The 27,935-nt window shown below is 42.4% G+C and overlaps 1 protein-coding gene and 1 long non-coding RNA gene across 2 annotated transcripts in view; one reads left to right on the forward strand and one right to left on the reverse strand.

Moving 5' to 3' along the window:
• Positions 1-27,935, forward strand: part of adarb1b (adenosine deaminase RNA specific B1b) — a 104,081-nt gene that overhangs the window by 31,839 nt on the left and 44,307 nt on the right. Inside the window, exon 2 of the mRNA XM_053439554.1 lies at positions 4,521-4,596. The gene's annotated coding sequence lies outside the window, so the exon portion shown is untranslated. The remainder of the gene's footprint in view (positions 1-4,520; positions 4,597-27,935) is intronic.
• On the reverse strand, positions 8,156-27,846 carry LOC128455735 (uncharacterized). The gene is made up of 4 exons (XR_008341759.1): positions 27,656-27,846; positions 14,471-14,567; positions 8,330-8,361; positions 8,156-8,232 (listed from the first exon to the last, which is right to left on the reverse strand). It is a non-coding gene; the product is annotated as an uncharacterized LOC128455735 (long non-coding RNA).

Genomic DNA, 27,935 nt, shown 5'->3' on the forward strand with positions numbered 1-27,935 from the left:
GCTGTTACTCTAGCCTCAGAATGGCTTAGGTCTCTGTTGCTCTTAAAGTATTTCATTATACAATAGATCGCGTTTGACACGTCAAATTTCAAACCAGGGTTGCGGCAGTATTGCATTCTTGAGACATTTTTGACATTTATACAGCAGCTTTGATCACCTTTTAATTCAAAGGATGAGGGGATTTTTTTGCTGCCACATATCTTAAGAAAAAAGAAATGTAATGAACCATGAAAGGTTTGCTGACCCTGCTTGTCCGGGTTCACATTCAGCATAGTCCTCTGCTGTTGACCACGGAGCAGCTTCATTGGACCGACTGAGTGTTAATTCCTCAAAGACACCTTTGCAACAGCATTCGGAGCAAGCGGGAATGAGTCATCCCCTCCGTCTTTCTTGCAAACATCCCCAACTATGTGACTTCCATCCTAATCCCCGACTTCGGTTTCCAAAAGTTAAGCGTATTTGGCAGCCAGCGGGCTGAGAAAGCCATCAGCTGTCACACCATCTGCATAATGATGCTTGTTGCTGTCATCTATCAGCGTCACAGCATCATCTGGCCTGTCACTTTCACCTGAGATTATATGCACGGGGAATTTTAAGATCAGTGACTCTGAATTTCAAGAAATATATTGTTGTGGTTTATTTAATGACTGACTAATAAAATGATTCTGTGGCAGTTGTTTTTTCAGTGGGATTTGAAGGAAGAACAAACTAAAGCTGATAATCACAGCTAGAGCGGGGCAATTAACCTAAAAAGGAATAGAAGCCAGAATTTATAACCTACGTTCCATGCTGTGTTACCCTGTTGTTTGTCCTCCCTCCTCACTCCCACGCTCACTTTAAAATAATCGTTCATTAATCGTAATCGAGGGAAAAGTTAGAAATAATCGTTGTATTGATTTGAAGTCATATCGCCCTAACAAACAGCAAACAAATCAAAGATTGGTAAGATAACTCTGGAAGGTGAATAGTAACTGTTGATGGTGTTGGAAAGAGTTAAAGTCACATTTAAAGAATGTTTACACCTGCAAACTCACAGTCATTCATCATTAACTGTGACTGAAGGCTGCTGTCTGTTTACACATGCCTCCATCGACTCACGTCTGATAACACTCAGATCGAGTTGCAGCTCTTTTTTATGGAAGGCCACTGGGGTGTGTTCTGTTTCTCGAGAGCAGGATGGGATGTCACAAACATAAGATCACAGAAATGATTATTTTATTTAGACACGATAGCAAGTCGTAATAATGCTCGTGTTGTAACAGCAGAATGTTACTGGATGAAAACTGAGAATTGTGACTCTTGTCTTTTAATCAGATTTGATTTACATTTAGTTCAATGTGGCTTCTCCGTAGAAATGAGAGGATGGTTTGAACATAGAGAGAAGTTCTGTTGTCCTTATATCACCTCTCCATTTCATCATTTAACAGCGCTTTAGCCCAGTGTCAGAAATGCACGTTTCTCCACTTGGAAAGAGGATTAAATGAACTGTATTGGGGTTATTTTTGGCCAAACTCTATTACCAGCAGGTGTCATTTGATAAGTGTTTTCTCTTCAGGTTTCACCAGAAGCTATATGATGCACTAAATTCATTTATAAACCAGCAGCCTCAGCTTTCCCCCCCTGATTAATTAACTTTTAATTTCTTCCTTTAGTTGTTTATTTATTTATTTATCACAATTGACATCTGCCACATTGTCCGGGTGCTCATGTGGAACTGCAGCGGATGTTACTGAGAAGAAAAAAACAAAACAGGAGCTGTTTCCAATAAGATTTGCAGCTGCTGTGAGTTTCTAACAGACTTGGCATCACAGTGAGGATGTCTGTCAAGATGAGCCAAATAACACAGATTTGTTGCTGTTGTTGATGGGGCTGAAGAATGGGTTCCGTAAAGGGGACAGAAATGATCCCCTACGTTTCAGCGAAACAGTGCATCCTGGGTCACGTTTATTTATAATGAAAATGCATTTTGCTGTTATTCAGTGTGACCTGGTGTCGCCTTAGCCCCTCAGATATTGTTTCTGTTCTTTTGCTCTTTGCTTGTTGGATGAGGCTAGACAGAATACCCCCAGAGCTGATCATGGTGTCGGTTGAATGTCCTTAAACTCGAAACTGATGCATTTACTTTTGCTAAATTAGCAGTAGCGCACACTTCACAGACTGCGTGCACCCTAGAGACTCTGCAGCAGAAGTACCAGGGTAGTCTGTCCTCCTCCTCCTCCTCTTCTGTTGCATTACTTGGTCACACGACACAAAGGGAGAAAAAAAAACACACAAGGTGAGTCACAGCAACTCCCAACTGACTTATGTAACAAATCTCACACTTTATTAAAACAATGAATAATACAGCGCAGGCTCTCGTATGTTCAGTACGTGGATGCTCCACTTGTATTGCTGACTCCTTCTTATTCTCCACATTGCTGCTTCCTGCATTCAGGTCACAAAAAGTCATCCAGCACGAAACCGGATTTAAAGCATGAATTCCTATCAAAGGAGATCCAAGTTGCTTGGGATTACTGGATGTAAGACTGTGTCGAGGACATGTTTCATTTGTTGGTATAGTTGGTGTGGAGAATGACCGTGCCACGGGGCTCTCACCACACAGCCAGAGACGGACCATTCGGTTTAACAGCATACTTTTATTGTCTTTTAACACACGTCAGCAAACATGTAGTAAAGTTAACTTGAAGAGGTCCAGCAGTTTCTGCTTTGCTCTCCCACATGTCTCTGTCCATGTGGCTCAGTCCTCTGTTTTCCTCCTCCTGCCTTTTGTACCAGAGGATCAATGAGCTAACAGCTCTCACCTGCGCTGACTGATCCTCTGGTCCACGTGAAGATGCTCTCCCTGCCTCCTCCACAGTTTGATTCTCTGAGGATCATTTATTTGTGTTGTATCAGTACATCATTGCTGAGATCAGATTAGGGTTGTGTGTTAGGCACCGGTGGCCCCACAGCCGCTACCTACAGGACCCTATTACACCTAAAAGGCACTGAACTGCAGCAAATGTCTGAGCAATAGGGCTGCAGAGCAAAATATAAGCCGCTCTTATTGTGTTGTGCTTTTTTTAAGAAAAGGTTTATGGTTCTGGCACCAATTTATAACTGGAACGGATTTAAAAGTATTGCTTTATCACCGATATGAGGAGAGAAAAAAAAAAAACGATATCCTACCAGATATAGATCAGATAAATTGGTGTAAATCTGAAAGTCAAAAATAACATGAAGCAGGTGGCGATTAAATGCATGGGGCTTTAAGAACGTAGGGAACATTAATTTCGCTGTACGTGCCTTCGGTCATGGTTTCTGACGCCATGATTCTACAGTCAGATGCACAGGTTTGGATGTAAATATATGTAAATGAAAGGGGAATGTGACTCCTGTGCAGAAGTCCTTGTGGCAGCACAGAGAGGTGTGGAGCACCTTGGTGGATGTTATGAATATAGATGACGGACACACACACACACACACACACACACACACACACACACACACACACACACACACACACACACACACACACACACACATATATAGCCACAGGAGTTAGGAGGGTGCAGTAGATTGACCATATTTCTTTTCAAACCCAAATGCCCGAATTTGACACAATGTGGCTGCAACACTTAACCCACAGCATTTTTCAGAATCTAATTTGTTTACAGAATTCTGCCGTTTTACAATTTATTCAGAGGCTTCTCTATTATAAAATTTATTTATGTGATCCTCAATCCCCCTGTCAGCATTAAACGTGCCACTGATGCCTGACCTTGAATCTTTTTTGTCAATGTCGAGGGGGAAGGTTGCTTGGGCAGGACACGATAAGTAACTTGATCCTAATTCGTTTGGAAGCCTGCTGCTCAATGTCTCCCAGCGTCACCTCCGTTTTCTGTTTTCAAAATATCTGTCCTTGTGCCTGTAACAGTGGAATAGCGGGCACTGATGTGATTGGACGATAGGGCCAGCATCTGTTCCCTGCTCCCGTGCCTTTTGTGGATGTCTCGCCTGTTTGATGCCACCCTCTTATGTTGTGGTGTTTCTGTGGTCGGTGCCGGGCAGAGTGGAGCTGCCCAGGGACAGGGTGGCCAGGGTGTTGGGCCAGTTTGTTTTTTTATTTTATGTTGTGTAGATCCATGTTGTTGCTGTTGACTGCCTGCAGAGATTCTTGGCCTTATTTATTTTCAGTTCTGCTCGGGGTTAAATGCACAGTGTCTCCTCCTCAGAAAATCTGTCTTGTTTAACAAGTCATACACTGTGTGAATCATCAAGAAAAGCCTAATATCACAACAGTTAAAATCAAGGCCTTTCTTTTGACTGTTTTGAGGAATCCTCCCTGAAATCTCTCTTCCCAGACTCGCCCAAAGATCAATGAAAAGAAAGAAACCCAATCAACTCAAATATTTATGATTGAATTACTCATTCTTTTAAATATATTTTTAAGACAATAACGTAGTGACCTTACCCTGAACTATAGAATGCATAATGCACGGGGTCACAGATTCATTAACGATTCATCTTTTTTCCTGCAGGAGCTGTGTTTGGCATTTGTGGACTGCAAAGGATCAGCACATGAACCGGCTCTCCCTGTGATTACTCTGTGGAACGGTGAGTCCACGACTGTGACATTTAAGACTTTTTGCTGGAACTTGTACAGAATGTGACTTACAGGTTCCAACGCGGGGAAACCTATGTGACCCTCATTCCTAACAAATCAATAAGTGGGTTAATTCTAATAGAAAATACTGATTTTTGAGACTATGATCGAAGGAGGAATGAAAAAAAGAATGAAATTCATAAAACAATCAAAAGGTGTTTTGAGGTGACATTGTTACAGATGCACTGTGAAAACTTGGCACCTGAACCTCCCATTCCTGTTTTTTCCTCTTTGATCAACAGAATAAAGTCATGTCAACAGAAAGGCACCGATATCTGTGACAGAATCTGCACTGTACCTACAAAGTTTCCCTCTGCTGACTGCAGGGCTCTATCATCGTTTTTCAAAGTGGCTGATGGCCAAATGACGGCTAACATTACCGGTCACTCATAAGTGAAGATGTCATAAACATAAACATATACATGTGCCAGATGCCAGCTCGCATCACCTTAACTGCTCAGCTCCCAGGCGGAGTGGATATATGCATGTTTTTCTTTCCTCTTTGAGGTCTTTGAGGAGTACAACTCATATCTCAGCTCCAGCGTGGCTATTTTTAGACGAGCTCAAATATCAGGGGATCCTCGATGCTTCCTCCATCCCTGTTTGTCTCCCTCTGCCTGTCTCCTCCCTTTACCCCCAGCTCGATTGAATCTGAAAACCTTTGCTCTGCTGCGTGGGAGTGATTAATTATACTGCATGGAAATGCGTTCATTTATATACAGTACATACAGTATGTTCCCATGTTCCTCTCCCCCGTCATTGACACAAGATGTAAGTGGGTTTACTCATCACCGGGAGTAACGACGTGTGGCTCCGATTTTAAGGGTTTAGATTTTATCTATTTTACTCTGCCAGGGAGGTTGTTTTCATCCCTGTCCATTTGTTCATTGGTTTGTTTGTTAACAAGATAACACGAATAATTCATGATGTCTATGAGTGTGTAAAATTTGGTGCATTGATTTGGTGTATTTAATTTAAGAGGGGTTTAGGGCCCTGGCGGAGGTATGCGCTCTACTTCTTCTAGTTTTAACTGAAAACCTTTGATTCAAATCGTAGAATTCAAAAGATGTGTGTGTTAAACCACCAGGTGAAATCTATGCTAAAAAAGATACTATCGAGCGGCGTCATGGGAAGTGTTGGACTCAGTGTTTCTTTTGGAGCTTGACTTATTTTAAAAGCAAAAAGGTAGCAAGTCCTTTCCTTTGCTGCATCCAATTTTGACCATTATTTCAGCAATGAGAACCCTTTTCTGTTTGTTTTTTTATTATTCGTCAAACATATTAAACAAGCAGCAGCTCCTCTCACCGTGCAGAGCCAGGGAAAGCTCAGACAAAGCTGGTATTATTAACAAGAGGAGACATTTACTGCCCTCCTTGCACTCCTCTTAAATAGTCCTCATTTTCCTGCTCAGCGCCAGAGGGAAACAACTGTCAGGTAGAGAAGGAGGGCTGCCTTGGATTCTCATCACCACGGGTGGGGGCTGTGCCCTGTGGCACTCAGGTGATGGCACCAGGCTGCATTCATGAGGAGCATTCATTTTTCCCAGGGTAAAGCTCGGGGAAAAATACAGAAAGGCATTGAATGGTATTGTCAGCTCTAGCTTACAGTAAAGATCAGCCCCACATTTTCTAATTTGTATCTTTCAATGTATACATATTTCCTTCGATTGTCAACCGTAATAGCTGCATATTGCATCTAGACAAATGAGCCACAACTGCTGTTAATTACAATTACTGTAGTACCGTCCTTTGAGCTACTGTCTTGTCCCCTGTATCTCTGTGTGTGTGCTGATTTGTGTGTGTTTATGGATGTAGCCCATGTGGCCTGTTTGAAAGATGTGCATATTTATCAAGTTGGACGGGGTCTACGAAAAAAAACATTATCGAGTGGCATTGGCATCGTGCCTTCATGCTTCTGCCTCACCTCTATTATTGTAATTAATATTTGGTGCAGCGTAGGCAAGACAACCGGTGCTCATCCAGCTCCGGTGCGCTGTGCAGCTGCAGAGCAGTGGAGTAAGACATTTAACAAGCTCGTGGCTTCTTTTTTTTTTTATGCACATGTCGCTGAGTTGCTGACTCATGATGCTCATGTTGATTTGATTAGTCTTTTTTTGCTGTGGAAAAACAACATCAAGTGGTGTTTAGATGGAAAGGTAGATTAATTCAATGTTATGTTGTGGAGAGAATTCAGCTAAATTGTGACCAAAACGAGACAAATCACTTTGGAAAAATTGCTATTGCCTCAATAATGTCTGTGGTGCTTTAATGCATTTCGAGCCCAAGTACATTTTGTCTCGTTGGCATTGTTGCAGATGTATTGATGTCAATGATACATGGCATTAATACAGTGTCAGGTCGTAGTGGAAGATGAGAGCTGCATGTGCATTAATAACAGACCTTATTTAACCCATTTTCTGCAAAGGTGGCTGCCTCCAATGATTTAATCATTATACCTCCAGGAAATACGCCAGCCATATTTCATCTTTGTAGTGAGCACATGTTTTTTTTGCACATCTAAGCACTAAGGCAATGAAATAGGAACTGCTGGAAAAACTGACCCCTGGTCCCACAGCTGGGACCGGGGGTCAGCAGATTCAGCATCGGGTGTTGTGTTGTGTCACAAATTTCAAGCACAAGACGATTACAAATATTGCACCAGAGAAATTAATAATAATAATGATTGCTTCATTTATATAGCACCTTTTAAAACAGCTGTTACAAAATGTTTCACAAAGAGGACAAATACAAAACATGCAAGGCAAAAAGTAAATTTGTAAACTAAAGACAATATACTTTTAAATCTAATGGCAAGAAAAAGGATAGAAGAAACAAAAGTAACATTAAAAGAACTGATATTAGGGGCACTGTCGCTTTTGCGCTTTAGTCTTGACTATTGAGGAATATCTAACAGAGCCTCATCAGAAGATCTGAGGCTACGAGCTGATTTAGAAGCTCAGTCAAGTAGCTTTGTGCCAAACCATGCAGTGCCTTGAAAGTTAACAGCAATATTCTGAAATCAATTCTAAAACACAGGCAGCCAATCAAGTGAAGCTTATACGGGGGAGATATGATCATGCTTATGTGATTGGGTTAAGAGTCTGGCAGATGCATTTTGAACACGATCATGTTTTACAATGATCTGCCTTTATATTCGATTTCTGTGCTAACCCTCTGCTCGGTAATATGCAGGTTCTGTAGCAAAACTACTGAGCTGACCCCTATTAGCAAAGGGCCGTTAACTCTGCTCCCCAGATTGTTCAGGATCCTATTGTTAAACTTACATTTATTGAGCCCCAGCCCCATGGTTTTATTGCAGGTTTAATTCTGCTGTGTGCTGCAGTACCAGCTGCAGACCACGCTGATACCAGATCAGCACCCGTCCTTTTCATGTGACCCTGTGTCCTGTCTTCTGACCCCTGCCTCATGTCCCCTCCCTCCCTGTCACAGCCTGAATACCTTGGTACAACACCGGTCCAAAGGGGCCAGGGCCCCTTTGGACCGGTGTTGGCCACATGGAACAGATGGTCGTGCACTTCTTGGTTCCCAGATCACATGCAGGAAGCGAGGGGGCTGTCCATTTTCCAGCTGGCATAGAAAAAGTTATCAGCTCTTAAAAAGTTTTCCCTCAGTAGTCCAAGTGCAAAGACAAAGGTAGAAAAGAGCAGAAGATAACGTTACTCACCCAGAGCATCTTGTGCTGAGAAATGAGAAAACCTAAACGCCAGGTAAACAAAAGGGAACATGTTAAAGGTGAAACAAAGATGTTACAGCATTAGTTTAATCATTTTAAAAGAGATTAGATTACTTTAATTTGGCTTCATTTTAAAGATCAATCCTAACATCTATCCTCCCTTCTCATATTCTGATCCTCATAAATCATCCGCCTGTTTTGAAAAGCTGCTGATTATGACTCTTCTCCTCTCAGCGCATGTGGTGGGATCCAGTGTGAAAATCAACATCAGCGTTCTGAGATACCCTTAAACAAATGTTATGTTGCCGTATAATTTAATGTTTTGGCTCATCTTTCTTCAGATATTCTTGGAGCATATGTTGTGTATGATCCAGCAGTGAGACGTGTTCACATCACACTGATGAGTATGTATTTATATGTGAAGAATCCATCTGGAGAGTACCTGCGTGTTTTCACACTCGGCTCCCACCCTCTGTTGATCTGTTTCTCACTTTCACAGCTCTGTGGGGTTTTTTTTTCCAATCCTTGCTCTCTGTCATACAAAAGTATCCTCTATGTGTATATATAGACTAGAATCCCACCATCTGTCCCTGCGACCAGACAGGAGACGAATAGATCCCCTATCACAAGCCCACGTTTGTTTTTGGAACCTGAAAAAGGGAGCGGTGACCAAATGCAGGCGGAGCTGCACTGCTATCAGTGCTGGTGCAGGGTGAGTCTGCTTACTGTCCCAGTGACATCTGCTTTACACTGTGCACACTGCAGATGAGACTTGTTGCATATTGAGCAGTGATTAAACTACAGCGGCCGGGTGGTGTTTACGTATTTTTACTGCAACATCAGTTCTGTGTATGTCTGGCATAAGTACTGATCCCACGTGTTATTATTCAACTTGACATATTGTGTATATATAGTCAGTGGTGATGTTATTATACACTCGTGGCATTTTGATTATGGTTGAAGCAGAATGTCTAATAGAGCCTGATTTATGCTGTTTTTTTGTAGGTCTATATACAGATGCCATGTATTGCATATAAGTAGAAAGTGAACTCAACTAACATTATTGAGTTTGAAGTTGAACTCCTCCATCCGACTCTTTTTCTCTACATCGTGGATTCCTCCACACACTGAAGTTTGGTGCTTTGTGCTCTGGAGAGAAAGCCACTGGTTATATAAATGGTTTAGAGGGTGGTGTCTATTTTGTATCATCTTTCCAAAACCGCAAGTGCAGCAAAAACACTTTGAAATGACAGAGCTGTGTGTTTGAACTCTGCAAAGTGTTACTACAGCTGTGGTGCTAACATAACACTTACAAGATCCAATAGTGTATAATTTGTCTTTGTAGGGTTACAAGTTAAAAATACAGTTTGTGACCTGTTTTATATTATTGTAAATAGACTTAGGTCTTGTTCCCAGTTGGAAAAAGCTCAACTTCTTTTACTTTTGTCAGGAGCACAAAGCTTTACCTTCAATCTTTCAGCTTGAAATCATGTATTTCCTATAGGTTCTTGTTTGAGATGATTTGTTTTCAACCAAATGTCATATCTAGCAAAAAAAAACTGCTTGCATCAGTTGTTATTTCAGCCGGCGTAATCAATCGTCACTGGCGAGAAATTAGAAACTGCTTGTGTCTTATCAATCTGAAATCGAGATGAAGATAAAAATGTTGCTTTGAGTAGTAAATCTGCCGATGTCACTGTAAGCACCTCGACAGCAACAGTGAGGGTATAACACGGGAATAGGGCTCATCAAACTAACACTGGAAGAACTGTAAAACAGTTTTGAATTGTGTTGGCACGACAATGCAGTGGTCAGCAGCCTACGTCTCTTTATGAGAGGAGATCACATGTTCTGCCTGAGCCTGAGTGGGTTTTCTCTTGGCGCTCCATCTCTCTCTCACTGCACAAAGACGTGCAGGTTGGGTTAACTGGGAGTCTGATTGCCTGTCGCTGTGAGGGTGAGCGGGAATGGTTGTTATTTTTCTTTATGTCAGTCCTGAGATGCGCTGACGACTTGTCGAAGTCGCACATCACCTCTGTCAGCCCTACACACAGTATCTCCAATGTACTCCAGTGTATTTGAGGCAGATGTACAGAATACACTGATGCTAATAAACCCATCTCATCATAGACTTCGACAAGCTTGTTAAAGACGGATGTATCATTGTGTTGTCTTAGTAGCTCAGTAAGTAACATGATTTCTAACATATTCTGCATATTCTTTCACTAGCAGGGTCATAAAGTCAGCCCAGGGCATTTCAAAATAGCGCGAGGTGTTGTTTCATCGGTGTTGTAGAACTAGTTTAGTCTCTTCAGGCATCTTATATCATGGTTACATTTAAGGTTAAGGCTCAACTGATGTGAGGGGTTTAAATTGCTTTGAGAGGAACTAGCTTTTCCTCTCCACACCACTGGAAAAACCACTCCAAGAATCTAAATAAAACTCCTGACCATTTGTGTAGCACAAATTTGACAAAGTGTTATATTCTTAACGTATAAGAATGCAGCTTACTTGGTTTTCTTCTCTGTATCGGGTGTAGACGTGAGCTGCACGATGCAATGATAAACATACATCGTCAAACACACACATGCACATTCAGGTCCCGGCTTTCTACAAAGAAACAGTTAACACGAGCTTGGCATGATGATTACAGACGGCTCTGCTTCAGATCAGCCCGTCTGATCTGACATCCAGTACACACAATAATTACAGACAGGCCCAAATATAAACAGCACAGTGCTGTTTATGAGAGCACCTCACAGTGATAAAAATCCATCATGCATGTCTGTGTTGTTGTGTTGTGGTTATCTATCGTTCTGAGCATTTCATTTCAAGTCTTCACAAAAGGAGCTGCCAGCCGCACACACCCTCCACCGATAGATTGTGTGTGTGTGTGTGTGTATGTGTGCACAGAGCTACACTGAAATTCAGATATGATCTTTGCACAAAGGCGTCTCGACTGACACAGACCACAGAACAGACTGTGGAATATTGTGTTACTTCGGCTCAGAATAAACAGTGTGGTGGTCAGCTCTCTGTGAAAAATATCAGCACCCGACCGCCGTCATGTCGAGTTTGGACGAATTTTCAATAACCAAACATTATTCAAGTTTGTGTTTGTCTTCACTTGACACCTTGGCTTTAAATCTAAACCCTGAAAAACAGAAAACCTCACTGGAAAAACACGTGAAGTTCTTTTATCCCTGAGAAAAACTTCTTCTGCTGCTGTTTGATTCAGTGTTGTTTCTCCGTATTTGAAATATGTGGTTACATTTTTTTTTTAATAAGTCAAGCAGAGTGAACTTTGTCTGAAATCTGTTAAATATGCCTCAAATGCAGTTTATTTCTTTATGAAACACTTGAGACTCGAGGGCGTTGAGGTGAAAATACACTGACAGTAAAAAGACACTCAAAACCCCGACCAAACATTGTTGACGATGCACAGTTGCAACAGTTTGACTGTAAGTAGCCAACCGTACCCTATTGCTAATTTAATAAAAGCTATTTAGCGGCCGTAATGGTTTACAGACGCGAGCGATTGTCCCTCTAATCAGCCACCGCACCGAGTCAGTGTTGTGGGTCTAAAACCTTTTTTCTTTTACAACCTCTCTGCCGTCGCCACCATCGCTGAAACCCCCTTAAAGCCTCGCGGGAGAGAGAGACTGTGATTTGATCTCGCTCACCTTGATCAGATTACACACTGGAATTAGTATAATTACAGCTCTTGCTGATTAATGGGCAAACTATAATTAGCACTGTGGATACGGGAAGACTGTGAAAGAGAGAGTGTGTATGTTGAAGAAAGAATGGTTGTGCATTTGTTAAGATCTTTGTGTGTGTGTGTGAACATCTGAAGACAGAATGATGTACACCACGGAGATAAGGGCCTGGAAAACCCACCTTCAATCAACTAAAATATCATTTTTCTTAATACCTTTTATTGAAATAAGCACAGAGGAGAGAAACGCCAAAGCTTTCATCAGTGTGCAGCCACTTGAAGCGGACCTATTATTCTTCTCCTTAATATTTTAGTCATATATACTGTTATGTTATGGGGTGTTAATTTTAAACGTGGTTTCAAATAATGAGGTAAACATATGCAGAAGTGTAATCCCCGTGCGACAGAAACTCCAGCATCAGACGGCTGTGAACATGAGGGATTTCCTTAAATGGTCCTTCGCTCCGAGCACAGCTCATTCTCCCAAAACAGTACTTGAGTAGTATTAAAGGCATTTAATAAACTCCAGCGTACAAATAACCAAAGGTGCAGGTTTACACTGCAGTTTACTCACACGTGCCGGGTGCTCTGCTGCTGGACAAGCTTCATGATGATCGGCCAATCAGAATAAAGCAAAGATTGCCTCAACTTAGCGACTTCATACCAGGATCCACTTGACCTCTGGATCATACAAAGCTATTACAGTGAGGTCCCAGAATTATGATCCCAAAACTAAATGGTGCTTCATATTTATTTTGGATTCTGGAAAGAGTGAGTCCAAAGCTACTAGATCCCAAATTCCCCTCAGGATCAACAGAGTCTTTCATCTAATCTACTCTGATCTAACATGAGCTGAGAGGTCAGGAGGTTTTATTCAACAAAACATGACTACTGTTTAAACTTTCACCTGGAACACATTCACTTACTTTGTACGTTGTTTCTTAATGTCATGTTTGGACATGATTGTTGCTTTTCAAATACTTGATTAGTCATTGCTGAAAGGATATCTGGAATTCTATTGTGGCAAAAAAGAGGGTTAATAAAAACGTGTGCTATCTCCATTGTTGCAAGTGGAGAATAAAAGAATTGCCAGTTTCAACTTTGATGAGAAAACAGTGTTGAGAACTTTAATAACCGCATTTCAAAACTGGTCACACAGAAATACAACTGCAGTATAACAAAAGTGAATCTGAGGAACACACGCATAGAGTTCCTGTGGTCTCAAATGTCTGCATTGGGTTGTTTGATGGATGTGAGCTTGTCAGTTGAGTTTGACAGCCTGCTGTTCCTCGTAGACTTGGTGTTTGATTGACTCTGCGATGGGAATAAGTGTATCCACTGCTAAGCGCCACTCTCTGCATGCAACTTTTACACACTGTCCCACAGATTTGCTTGTTGTCACTTGTCGTTTGCTAAAGTCAACTTTTTAGCAAAGTGGCAGAAGTTACATTCTCTGGATTTGTCCACTCAGTTTGCATCTTTTTATCCATCTCTAACCAAAGGAGGAGCCGTCTTGTTAAACTTCCTTTCATCATTTCAAATCAGCTTGGCTAAAATCTTACCTCCCACCACCTCCCTGGAATATCCTATAAATTCAGCTTCAGAAGGCATTTTGCAAACACTGATGAGGACACATTCTGAGGTTTTCACTTTACACTTCAATGAGTCACTGAGTCCCCCCCCCCTGCCTTGCTGAGGCAGCAGTCAATACAAACACGATGGATCGTATGGAGCAGCTCTCACAGTGGCAGAGGGAGGGCAGAAGGCGAGCAATGAGAGATTGAGCTGTAGGGTTTCAAATATTAATTGAGATGGAGTGTATATCAGACATTTTGCATGCATGAGCTGTTTTCTGTGCGCTCCAGATTTTTTACAAGCCAAGCATCCCCTACCACCACACGGCAAACCTTTCAGTGAGCAGGGGGGTAGCCGAGCAGAATGGAAGTGCAGGCACATGGGTAGGAGGGCAAAGATAGATTCGCAGGTGCTACAGTTTTCTCTGTGTCCGGGCTATAGAGGTTAACCTGTCTTCACAAGGAGCCATTAGACGGAATGTTAAATATGATGATTGATTTAAAGTGAAGCTTGTATTAAAGCTGTATTAGTGCTTTTGACATATAGAATGAGGTCTAAGAACTAATGATCTTAGATGTTATTCTCACACATGGGGGAAATTCTACTAAAGTCAGCCACATTATGTTTTCAGTGAAATAAGTTGTTGCAGCCTTAAGGCTAGTATTGGTAGTCCTGGAAAAGCTAGCAAGAGTAGGCTACACTTGGAAAATATGCAACCGACACATCCCAGCCCCTCCCACCAGTCCATCTGTCAAAGCTAGGCCCGAAACCCATTCAATCAACTCTAAACGAGTTGTCATGTGCGTTTCACTCAAATGGCTCCCTCGTAGCCACCGTACCTGACTTGTCTGATTGATAGAGGGCTGCTGAGATGATCGTCCTCACAGCAGCTTCTTAGATCTCTGCAGGGAACTTCTGAAGGTCTTGGCCACCTCCCTGAAAAAAGCAAGGCCCATTTTCATAGTATGGGTTAACAGTATAGATCCATATGTAAATGCATTTTACAGTTCTACTAGTGTAATGATTCTGAATGCTTTTTTTAAACCACCAGAATGTAATCCACTTCCTGATTTATTCTCTGAAAGAGTGTGGTTTGGGGTTTTCAAGAAAAGTGCCAGGAAGTTTGCTTTACCCACAAACCAAGATGACCTCAAGCTGACAGGATAGTCCTTCAGTGACCTGCCCTCTGATTACAGCCGTCAGTAATTGTCTGGTCTGGATTATACAGAATGTAATTTATATTTTGTTAAGGGAAGAAAAACCGGCAGCAGCACAACTGTCGAGCATTTTTTGCAGTCGCTCTTTGTTGTTGTTTTTTTGCTTTACTTGTCAGATGGTGCTTAAGAATAATGATTACACTACTGTTGAAGTCTTGGGCATCTTGGATTTAGATTGGCTGTGCAATCCCAAGGCTAACGCCAAGGCAGATTGCTCTCCATAGGTGATGTTGAAACATACAGTGCCTCAAAACACTTGATCCATTGTCCTCCTCCCTTGCTCTCTCTCTATCTTGCAGACAAACACCTACTCCAGTAACACTTGCATTGGAAAAACAGGTTTCTAAAGCAATCTGGCTGCGCCACAATTCAAACTGAATGCTTGAACAAAAGCAAGCACAGATGTATAACAAGTAAGAAAACCTTCTACGAGTGCAACAGATCCATCTGCAGACAGGTTTTCAAAGATTCATTTGTAGTTCAGCGGTGTGTGTTTGGACTGCCACAAGTGTACGCTTGTGTGTGTATTTTATTGGCTCCATTGAGTGAATAACATTTGTGATCTGTAGTGATGTTGTTCTCTCCCTCAGGCATCGGGGCCCTTTCACCGTTACTGCGTCATGGCTTGCTGTTAGATTTTTCTGGAATGATCTCCTTTATATAAGAACTGGAGTAAGTGGAATGGTCTATGCCAAATCGACATACTGTGACACACATGCATGCTCAGCCACATGCACAAATTTCCAAGTGCTCCAGCTGGTGGCTGGCCCTGCGCTGAGAGCCACGCTGCTGGGGCAAGATCGTTACCAAGGGTTTTAATAGCATAGTTCATTATTTCAGGATTAACGTGGAAAGCAGAAAGAGAAGGTGCGCTCAGCGGTAATGAGAGATTGGACATGTTGTACTGGGATTGCTGTTGAAGCAATAGTCTGAGTGGAAGTAATTTATCCCATTTACAGAGATATATTGATTGGTTGGGTGGCAATAACAGAAATATGTGTGTACTGTATTTTAAAGGGCATTGATGTAGCAGCACACACACACATTCGACCTGGCAGTTCTTTGACGGTGTGACCATGTTGATATCAGCTTCATGCTGTTCATCCATTCTGCCTTAGCAAGGTTTCTCCAGGCCTGTGAAGTTTGCTGATAAAATAAGCTCAGTAAATTAGCACTGATGACTCACTCATTAGCAGCTTTTTGTATGTTGGCAAAAGAGCGGGTTGTTGTGGGCTGCTTGGCTTGTTCAGGTCTTCTATTTACTGCAAGTTAAATTCTGTTAACAATTAATATACAGTATTGTTATGAATGTACAGTATATAAACTCAATCATTTGTTTCCTTGATGAGCGCAAGGTTTGGGGTTGAGCTTGTTTTTCCACAGCTATTGAGATCCAGTTGGATTCAGGGAGAATGTAGTGTTGACAAACAAAGTCGTCCCACCCTTGTTGCAAAATCCGGAAAAAAAGTACTGAGTTCTTCTAGAGAAGTTTGATGAATTTGAACAGCTACTACTAAGTTTCTTTTCTTTTAGTTTTTGTATTTCTACTATTATGTTTTACGGCAATGTTTTGCTTTGTGTCCATGGAGAGTTGTTCCATGAAGGTTGAGATGGAACCTGGACAGGCTCTTACGTCTAGATGCTGTTCCTAAACAGCAGCAGCACTTTAGAGGCTTTCTGCATCACTTTGCCAACAGTCTCAGAAATAGAGGTAGGACAACGACTCTGTTACTCACAGCAGCTCTGCTCACTTTGCTGGCTGTGGTTATCATTAATTGAAACTGCCTCCTGCAGTTTATTTATTTGTCTCTCTCTCTCTCTCTCTCTCTCTCTCTCTCTCTCTCTCTCTCTCTCTCTCTCTCTCTCTCTCTCTCTCTCTCTCTCTCTCTCTCTTTTCTTTTTTTTTTTTTTTTTTTAACTGAGCAAAGATTTGACAGCTATTTTCCCATATAGTTTAGTAAGTGCGTGGATGTGGTTGAATGCCGGCCCATTTGTGACTCAGTCAATATATGAAAAATTGATGTGATAGAACGACAAATGGCTTCTTCTTAAATGTTGCATGCACAAAATGACAGAAATTTGCAGGCATGTTTTAGTGCACTCATAAACAGTCAGATTTCATTACGCACTCTTGGCTGACTGATGATATAACTATTTACATTACACACAAATTTAGGATAAGGTTGATTTTCTGCCTCTGCTGTTTCCTGACTATGTATATGACTATATTAAGGATCAAATAGATATCAGATATCAATTAACCACATTAAAGTTCCTGAAGGTTAGTTACCGTGTGAAATTTAAATTATAATTTATCCACGGTTGATAACCACTGTATAAAGCTCACGGTAAAAAACGTCCAGCATCAACCACCGTGAGCAACGGTGTCCCACACACAGGTGCATGCTGGCGCACCATGTGATGTGGGTTTGTGATGTGTGCGTGTGTGAAGTTTACTTTGACACTTTCCAGAACCCACCAAAGTCAGCAAGTTTCTAGGATGCAGGTGCAGCAAGCGCAGCATTTAATTTGCATTATAAAAACATGGTAGAACAACAGCAGGCGGGGGGGGGATGTTTAACAGCAAGAAAACTGTTGGTAACCTCTGACCTTAGCTAACACATGCTAATTTCTACTGTCGCATCCATTTAACAAAACCAAAGCTGATATTTTATCCCGACATTTTGGGGTTGACATCTGCACTTAACGTAACAAGTTGTCGACCTTTGATAAATAATGAAAATACTCTATTCTAATACTATCTAATACTATTTTTATATGTTATGTCATAACATCTAACATTCACAGCACATTGCCCCCCCTAAGTGTTTCTTTAAGTTTTAGAGAAATGGATAGCGAGACGCCGAAAGACAATCGGTTGGTGTCAAATGAGCCCTGCCATATGTTCTGGGGTTAATCAATTATCAATAAGGGCAAGGCTGTGCTCCAAGGCCCTGGATGAGCAGTAACAAGATCCACCACAGACAACAGCCATGGCAGCCCGTGACCTCATTGTCTATTCATGTCAAAAAATACTGCTGCCTCCGGTCTGGCTGCCTCCGGCCGTCCCCGCCACGTTCCACCTTTTTTTAATGTTAGTTTGTCCCATTATGTCATTTCACTTCAACTCTCCCTCGCTCCGTTGTAATTGCAAGCACCGTCCGTGTGCGGTGATGTTAACCGTGCATCCTGCCAACCCTCGAACATTTGTGCCATAAATCATACCTTGTTCAGCTTGTCAGCATGGAGGCATTTCAACTTCACTTTGTCCCCCGTGTGTGTCGGTGTCTCTTTTTCTATTGTACCGTCATTGCAGCGTGACCCATACCCATGTTCGGAAACTAGTTACATAACCACGGCCTGCAGCATTGCACCACGCGAGTGCCAGCCTGAGACACAGAGTACAGCGTGTGCATGCAGTGCAGCCTCTGGATCCCTTTTCATTCAGAATTTGGGATTCAGAGTGAAACTTAATGAATGGGTGCTCAACGAAGTGAACTAAGTGAATGTAAGAGTGGGGACTGTGAAGCTTGTGTAACTGATTTAATTCAGAATGACCCTGTAAAGGTGAATCTGACCATCATGCAAAGATGTGAGCCAGAAGATAAAGGCTAGCTAAAAAAGTGTGTGTGTGTGTGTGTGGGCGCACGCCGGGAGGAAACAGAACATGGTGTCATTGAAGTCCATTCAAGTTCAGTGACAAATCTACCCATAATGCTTTGTAATATATCAGAGTGTCTCAGGAGGATCCAAATTATCTCTCACATCTGCTGCTGCTCTGTCCCACCATTACCCCACAAACACACACACACCAACCAACACACACACACCAACACACACCCACGGGCACCAAAAGCCAAGAGAGGGCCTATTTGAAATGATTAGACTGTCATAAGCAAAGTGATGATGTGCTTAAACAGATATGATGGAGAACGGTTCTCTAATTGATTGCTCTGTCAGTGCAGTGACTCTGGCTTGTGTTTAATTATTTTCAGAATCAGTAGGCTGGCATGTTTGTGCAAAGTGAATCATCAGCACAATAAACAGTGTAAGATGAAAATGGACAGGATATTCAAAACCAATATTGATACCGTATTATTTCACTGTATTGAAACTTATAGAAACGTTACCAAAGAAAGAAGGAAGCTAAAGATCTTAGGAGAGTCCGGCATCTCACTTCAGGAGGTTTTGAGTTTTTCTCTGTAGTTCTAATGTGTTGTAGTGAAGCGTCCATGCCTGACAAAGAGAATTTAAAGTCAATGAAGTGACTCTCCAGGGACACTGTTCAGAGGGATTCTCCAATGTAGCTCTTCAGGCACAATTTGCACATTTCCAAGCATTCATTAGCCATTTGCACTGAGCTAAATAGCACACTAAATAAAATTATGGTTTTAGTCCAAGTCATATCAGGAAATGCATCAGTAAAGTTTAAAACTTTATAACAGTTCCATGTCCATTACTTTGCCACATCAGTCAAACTTGTATACACTGTATATACATAGACTGTAAATAAAGATGGACGATGTGTTTCCACCTCCTCACATTATCCACAAATTAAGCCAACACCATTCTTATGAACGCTGCCATCTTTGAAACCAGGATGGAGGATGCAGCCTGGTCCCCTGATAGATGTGTATAACCGGTGTCAGCTGTCAATCATTAAAACACATATGCACATCAGTGTGATAAGAACTAACTACAAATAAACAAATTGACTGTTACGTTTCAGTTTGTCTCATCCACTGACAAGGAGGAGGATGGGTTTGTGACCTTTGCTCTATCCAGCCACCAGTTGACGATCAAGATGCTTTGGCGCTGTCATGTAATCCATCTTAATGCAGCCTATGGCTCAGACATTTAATGAGATATGTCAGGTTCCTCTGTGGCTGTTACAAATATATATAATCTCTTCTGTGACGCACGAGTAGTAAAAAAAAATAAGCCTTTTCTGCATTTTAGTCCACATGTTGGTGTTTGTTTTAAAGAGCAGTTCTCAGCTACAATCAAAAACTTTATTGTCGTGGCTTTTGGCTGCGCCTCAATAAAGAGCAACCCACTCGCCTTGAGGAACATATTTCATGAGAGATTGACCTTCAGGGAGAAGATGCAGCCCCTGTACCACACAGATGAGTCACCATCTGTCTGTTTCCGCTCACTGGTTGACAGAGATTAATCGATGGATCATAATCTGTTATATTGTAAAGTCCCGAGAAAAAAAAGTTAGTTTGATAATCACCAGCTTAATACATAGTTTGGCCCAGAGGAGACTTAGACACTGATGTGTTGCATGATGTTTTACTGGTTGGACAGGCACCAGCTGATATAAAGAATAAATAAATAAATTAGTAAGTATGAAACTCCACTTTTCTCCTCCGTGCAGCAGCAAAGTCATATCAGGGACTAGCAGGGTTGGGTCACATGATGAGAGGGGAATTGACTTTGGTGTCAAAGCAAAAGCACCTTTTATAGAAAAGTTTCAGATTTCACCTGATGCCAAAAGATCTCATTAATGAGGCAACCGGCTAATTTATGTCTGATGAAGCATCTGGACCCCCCCTCTCACATGCACCTGAAATATGAGGCGCATTGGAGAGCAGGTGTTAGGGCGAGTCCTGCCTGTCGGCTGTGGGCAGTAAAAACTTTATAGATTTTCTGATGCTCCACTGGCCCCACTGGGACTGTGGGGTTTCAACCATTGCTGCTGATGGCCAGTTCAACTATGACGGAAGTGACAGTGTGTTTGTGTGTACGAGCGACTGCAGGGCAAAGGGCAACGCCACAAAACACAAGAGAGATCTTTATAAGATCTCGTCTTTATAAGAATAAGACGTTCACTTTGAAGCTGGGGCTTCTATAGCTGGACAGATTAGACCAGGCACTGGCTTGTAGTCTGTCGTGGTTTAATCAACGTAGGAGCAGAGTGGCATGTCCTGTGAAATCACTTGTAAGAGCAGCCTTTGACAACATGCTTTTTTTTTTAAAGTGTCTTTTACATCAATGGCCACTTTGTCTGGTCATCAAACCCCGACTGTAGTTAACGTTGTAGGACTGGATGTTAAGCGTTTCAGGGATAATGACCCTCAGCTTTCAAGTTCCATTCGTTCATCGTGAACAAACAAGCGAAGGACTTATAAGGCATCGGTGGCAGTGAATTGTTTTTCAGTTGCTTCACCCTGCATCCAAAAAGCACTCAGCCTCACATTTACATTTGCTCGTAGTGGCATTTCCACTCGATCATAAGCTCTCTGGCTCTCGCGCTGTCTCCGCTGTGCCTCTGCCCCCTCGTTCTCTATTTCGGTCTGTTTTACCTTGGATGACCAAATGTTCAAATGACATTGAAACCCTCCCGGTCAGCAAGTTAGGGTAGTGTAGAGTCACGAGTCCTTTAGATGACGATGTTTTCCAGTAATTCATTAAAAAGCGAAGCGTTTAAAGTGTCAGAATAAAAAACAAAATATGTACTTATTCCAGAAATCCCTGTCTGTGTGTGTGTGATTCTATCAGCTTCACCAGAGCATGTGTATCGCTAATGACCGCAGGAAGTGCAGTGTCGAATTTGGTGCAATTTGGACACGTGACACGCTCGATATTAATAACATCATTACTTGCAGCGGCTCAATTACTGCAGGTCACATTTACAGTTCCAGTAAGAAGGCTGCAATCAGTGTTTCCACAGGCGGAGCAAACAGCCCATTCCACACACACATGTTTAGAACAGGCACCTCACTGGAACTGTTAATGAAATAATATCACAGGCCAAATCAGTAAGAATAAAAGTGATATATGGACAATACAACTTGACTGTTGTTTCTCAGCAGTGACAACAAATAGGGCTAGTGATGCAGTTCTGCCTGAAATCTGTTACCAAACAGAGGCTGTAACCCTTATGTAACAATTGTCTGGTGAAGGGAGATGTCAAATGATGCGCTGCAGTACAACGTCTTTGAATCTTTCTCTGAGTGCAACAACTAAACAAACTGGGAGCAGCAAATGAGAGCCCAAGGATGTTTCTTTGTTGGCTGTTGTCTTTTCGTATTTATAAAAAATATCACAAACACAGAGTGACTGGATCTGACAAGTTGAAGTGGCGTCACATTAAGCTCGATTCCAAGAACTGACCTCCCCTTTGCATAATTTGGATCATTAGATGAGGATGGCACTGCGCTGACATCATGACACTGATTCATGAGAACATCATGTATTCTGTTACCATTTATTGTCAGAAGGCCCTTTTACCTCAAAGAGAAACCATGCAGCCCCTTGTGCTTGTTTTGGAAATCAGTGTCATAAACATCAGAAGTATTTGGAATCGCCAACGCAACAGACGTTCTCATGGGCAGCAAACAGAGATTTCCACAGACATGCAGACCGATAGAAAGGAGCCAGCGAGCGAATCAGACCAGCTTTGTTCACTGGTCCATGGTAGAGCAGGCCCGAGGCAGCCGTGGCCAGATGGCAATCCCAGAAAGATGTTCCACCATCCTATCTTATTGATACTGACTCACTGCGCACAGCTCATGTGTGTGTTTGAAAGGGGGACCGCGTACGTCACCTCCTTTGTGTTCTTTTCCCATTCCTTCTGACATGCATTTATCAGCGGAGGACTAAGCGTACGCACACTCACACCTGAGAGGTGCCCCAGAGCAGCCGTACTCTTCTGCTGTCGGCCGCTGGGAGCAAAGCATTCAATCATTTAAGGCCTACAACACACAGCTCTAAAAGGAAACAACTAAGTTTGTGTTGGCGTGTGTCAGGCAGACGGGAGGAGAGGGAAAAATAAAACAAAGAGTGGAAAGCAGAGGGAGTGGGCCGGTGGGGGGAAGGGAGGCCTGGCAGGGGGATTGAGGCTTGGGCGCCACATCTGCCCATGCCTCACTTCCTGCTCTGTGGTTTCTGGCCGGACACACTGACACCATCAACGAAGCAGCAGGAGGCTTTGACTTTGCTTTATCTACAGTAGCATTGTTCATAAACTCTATTCCAGATCGCTCGTTCAGGAGGGTGATAATCATTTGCCTCTCAGGCCAAAGGGGTATATTTCAGTGTGGCTGTTTTTTTGTTTTGTTTGTTTGTTTGTTTGTTTTCTTGCTCCGATTCACATTAACTCAAGGGAAGCCATCTGATGCCTAAATCATCAGCACGGAGCATACACACTGCAGCGGTTTGGGTTAAATAAACCGTCCTCTGTGAAATCTCAGTGGTAATCGTAATCCAGGGAGAGAGGCTGTTACTGAGCTGTCGGTGAGCTGACCTCACAACACAGAACTGGTAGCTTCGCCGCATCGCCACAGATCTCGCTTCATTAACTCCCCAGAGTGTAAGACAGAGAACTGTTGAGGCTTTATTAATATGAATGAGAGGAGAGGGGGTCGCCGGCTCGCAGCTTTTATGAAACACAGTCCCTCTCCAGGAACCTCTAGCTGCCAGTTACAAGCAGCACCTAAAAGAAACTAAATATACATCTTTCCACTGCTCTCAGTTCTTTGGAGCTACGTTTCCCTGAGGCAATTTGTCAGCGATTACCTGATGAAGGCCATGATTGTAATAAAAATACATTTTGTTTGAATCCATTTTTGCCTTTTGTGCTGCAGGTTCACTTTCATCCTGCAACTGGCCTTTGGCTGCACTTCAGCTACAAGGCTTTTCCAGTCAACTGTCCCAGTCTCATGTAGAAACGCTGCTTTCATCCCTTTAATTGATTTTATAGACAAACTTGTTATATTACAGGATGAAGCCCTCGAAGGATGGTTAAATGTCTTAATGCAATTAATTGCCTTTGTAAAATAGGAATGGAGCACAGTGTGTGGGTGTGTGTGTGTGCACTAGTGTACACGTGTGTATTTGCTGGTCCTGCAGGAATAGGTCCTATTGATAAAGGCTTCCCACAAATGGTTCTCATTTTACCAGGTGTAAGCTTTAGTCTGCTTTACTGGATACCCTGATTTAATGTTGTATCATCTCATACACCCACACTCAAACACACACGCACACGCACGCGCACACAAATGTGAGCACAACATGCCGTGGCCTACTTTTCCAATACCCCTGTTGTAATCCTATCTGCAACCACTGAATAGGAGCGCTGTGGGAAAGCCTGAGCCACCATTGTGGGACAGAAAGGCTGAAAGAAAGAAAGAGGCTGGAGAGGCTGTGCCGGCTGGATTTAGTCTCCGTCTCCAAAGTGGTTAATTAGCTTGAACTCCACATTCCTATCACCAATTAGAATGAATCCCAGTGTCAGAGGAATATGTCTGTAAACATCCATGAACACTGAACATTAACACATTCCAACATCATTACAGTCAGGATAGTGGTCCAGCATTTTGGACGACTATCCTCGGCTCCCAACGTTACGAGAGCTCAGGTGGCGGCGCTGGATGCTCTGGGCGGTGGCAATGCAGATGTTACCTGGTGGCTCTACGCTTTCCCGTGTGTGTGTCTGTGTGTGACTGTGTGTGTGAGCCAGCTGTGATGGCCAGCTGCCCACTTCACCAAGGCCCTGGCAGCTCCCAAGGGGGTTGCCCCAGATAAAAAATCCAACAGAGGAGAGCATCACATACATACATGCACACGCACATGCACACGCATACGCACACACACTCTCCTTCTCTCAGAGGTACACCTGCATGGAGAGCTGCTTGCCTCGTCCCACAAGGAGAGGTTCGTGCTCATTTCCGACGTGACCTCAAATTGTCCTGGCGCAGCAAAGTTTCCTCACAGCTCTGTTTGTTGTTGTTAGAAGGTGATGGCACACAGCAGTAATCTGACATTGAGTTATTTCAGTCGGGTCCTGCACGCGCAGCCGTTTTTTAAGAAAAATAAATTCCTTCCCGCTGGAGTACTCGATGAAATGATGCAGAGCCATAAGATCTCCCCAGATTATTAAGGCAGACCCCTTTGAGTCGATAAATAAGAGAAAATAATATCCTGGATGGGTCCCAAGTATGAAAAAGCCAGCGTATTTTTTTCCATGAACTAAACATTTGTCAGATTAAATGTTTTAGTTTTTACTTTGATGTTTTTCTAACGTCGGTCAAGTCATTTAAAGTGTTTACAATTTAACTAAAAATACAATGAGCTACACAATCGATCTAATTAGATGTGTAGGGATTGTGTATCAGGATAAAACCTGCTTGTGCTAATGACGTCCACATCATTAGTCATTATCATAACTCACCCAGCACCAACAACAGACATACCAGGTTAGTGAGCAGCTGGTTAACACAGCAGATGACGAGGTGGTGGAGACCAAAGCAGAGCTAAAAGGAGAGTGAGTATTCGTATTAGTATTAGTATAGGTAGCTTGACTGAATGGAGGCTGTTGTTGCTGCCTGTCCTCTGAATTGTTCAATAGGTGCAGATTATAAATGGGTGCAGATCACAAATGGTCCAAAGGGTCAACAACGATAGTAACAATAGTGTTTTGGCTTCAGTTACGAGAGATTGTCGTTATCGGGCTGTGCTGTGATAGTGTTATTGCCAACAGTCAACCCAGAGCACGTCCCTGCTGTTCCTCCATGTAGTCATAACAAATGACTGGTTTCAACTACAAATTCCTTTTAAACTGTGGGTGACCATGTTACCCTGTGTATTCAGAGGTGTTTTTCTGCAGTAACGTGTGTGTGTGTGTGCATGTGACTCTGTCTGTCTGTGTGAGTGCGGTCATTATCCTCAATGTCACACCGCATTGCAGTGCAGTAAAAAACCTTTTGAGTATGTGTCTGTGTGTGTGTGTGTGTGTTTATATAGTTGATCCAACGGTTCTAAGGAAGGCTTCTAAATGTGTATATCTACTAGTGAAATTCAGATTGAGTTCATTATAGAGAAACGATATTTGTTCATTTTTAGGTTTTGTCATTTTTTGCCTCTCAAAGGTCGACTGATGCCAACGTTATAGAGCTGAGCAGTCGGTGGCTGATACATTATACCAATCCAATATTGCTGTTAAATAACAAGTATATAATCCCATTATTCCATGTCCATTACAATATGAAGGCTTTATATGATGGGATTGTTGTCCATTAATATATTGCTTTTGTAATGTTATTAATGTAATATATATGTAAAAATATATTGAGTTAAGCTGTAGAGCTTAGAGCATGACTGGTGTTCGAGGGATTGCCGGGTACAGTGTGTCAGAGTATCATTCCAAAGTGATATTCTATACATTATAAAATCATATATATATTTGAGGCTAGTAACGGGTTTGGATTAGATTTACTGTCATTGAGGACGGCAGAAACGTGTTCAGATTCACAAAAGGTGGTGGGGACAGTTCTTGGGTGCAGGAGAGTTGTTCAGGACCCGAGACTCACTTTTTCATCGCCTTCCCAAAACTGTACCGTAACATATTTTCAGCCAAATAGCTTGTTAATAATCATACGGCCTAAAATAATAACTGGCATTGCAAAGCGCAGTCACGCACAGGGAGATAGACACCCACACAAGTGCAGAAATATTATAATGCCTAGAAGTCCATGAGCATGGCTCTTTTTTCAATTTGTCATCGAACAGATTTTTTATTTGATCTCCATTCAGGACTTAGTGTTTTGTTCGCCCTCTCTATCCACGTTTTAAGCTTTTAAATCTCCATCGTCTTTATCTTTTTGGCTGACTGACCTGTTTTGATGAACTATGTTATGATTTCTGGTTTCTGGTAGTTAAGACCAAAGATATATCATCTTATGGATATCAAAACTTAAAATACCAGGACGTGGGATCTTATAGGAGTTGCTGATTGAATATAATGATCGAGGTAAAGCTAGTCTTTTGTTAATCAGCCTCCTGAACAGCCAGATGTCACCCTGATTGCTTAGTCGACCACTCCACCTGATTTAGCTTTTGATGATAAATACCCGTTTCTCTTTTGTCCTTTCCCCCTCTGTGACCAGATCCATGTCCGTGTGACCTCAAACCCCCCACCCCCCCATCTCGTATGCACAGGAAATGGAAGGTTTTGCCGCTAACCAGGACACAGCTGTGTAGAAAGATAAATTGCCTGAGAACCGAGGGTCATTTGTCACAGGAGAAAATGCTGATGTCTGTGTTGTAATGTATAGTAAGACGGGGGAGGGTCTATTAAAAATGAGGAGGAATTTATTTGGGTTCATGATGGAGGGCTAGACAGAAATCCTGCTGTAGGTTATGAGCAGCTTGTGCGTGCGTGTGTGTGTCAGCCAAGCGTTTGTGTACAGTATGTGTATCTCAGCCACGCACTTTTTCATCAATCGATTTCCTCTTGATGGAAAACAATGCCCATTACGAACGTGTCACACGTAATCACATGAATTGTGTTGATATTTTCTGTGCATGGCATTTAAAACTTAAAAGATATTCCCCTTCCCCTTGCTCAATTGATTTGAATGTTCCAAAATTACCCACAGTATACCACGCAGCCGACCTGCTACTGGAACCTGAACGGCCAACTTGGATTTTCGGCTGTGTTGCCATGACAATGTGCTTTTCTTTTTTCTTCATTTAGGATTTCCCTGAGATTGTTGTCAAAACGTTGCTCGCAGCAGCTCAGCTGAGCCGGAGTTGACACGAGAAGCAGCACGACAACTGTGGGACATAATCAAAATAGCTCAGTTTGATTGGTATTCAGCAGAGCGCCTCGGCTTGTTAGTCACATCTCAAAGGGAACTCAAAAGCCACCTGAGAATACGGGGATCTATGCCTTTTGTGTGTGTGTGTTTGTATGTAATGGCATCCCTGTTGATTTATCTAGGTATGAAGTATTGGTTAAACCCTGTAAAATACAGTAAATCACTTCATTAACAGTGTTAAAAACCTGCAGTGTGAACGTACCCTGTGAGGCTTGAAGTCTGCTGCCTCCTCTACTCCCACATTCTCTCACCTCCAGCTTGTTGGCTTTGCCCTCCAGGAGTATACTGTATCATGCCAGAGGTCCTAGCACAGAGCCACCCATTGTGTTCCCCGTGCCCACACTGAGCACACAAACAAAATAATGTACGTACACAGATGCTATCGCTGGTCAAGCCGAAAAACACCAAAGCCAACAAGCAGCTGTGTGTGGATCAAGTCCCGGAGCTGCAGGGTTCGTTAAGGAGGGGACCACACCCAGCAG

The sequence above is a fragment of the Pleuronectes platessa genome, chromosome 14 (genome assembly GCF_947347685.1).
Source record: "Pleuronectes platessa chromosome 14, fPlePla1.1, whole genome shotgun sequence".
Lineage (NCBI taxonomy): Eukaryota > Metazoa > Chordata > Actinopteri > Pleuronectiformes > Pleuronectidae > Pleuronectes > Pleuronectes platessa.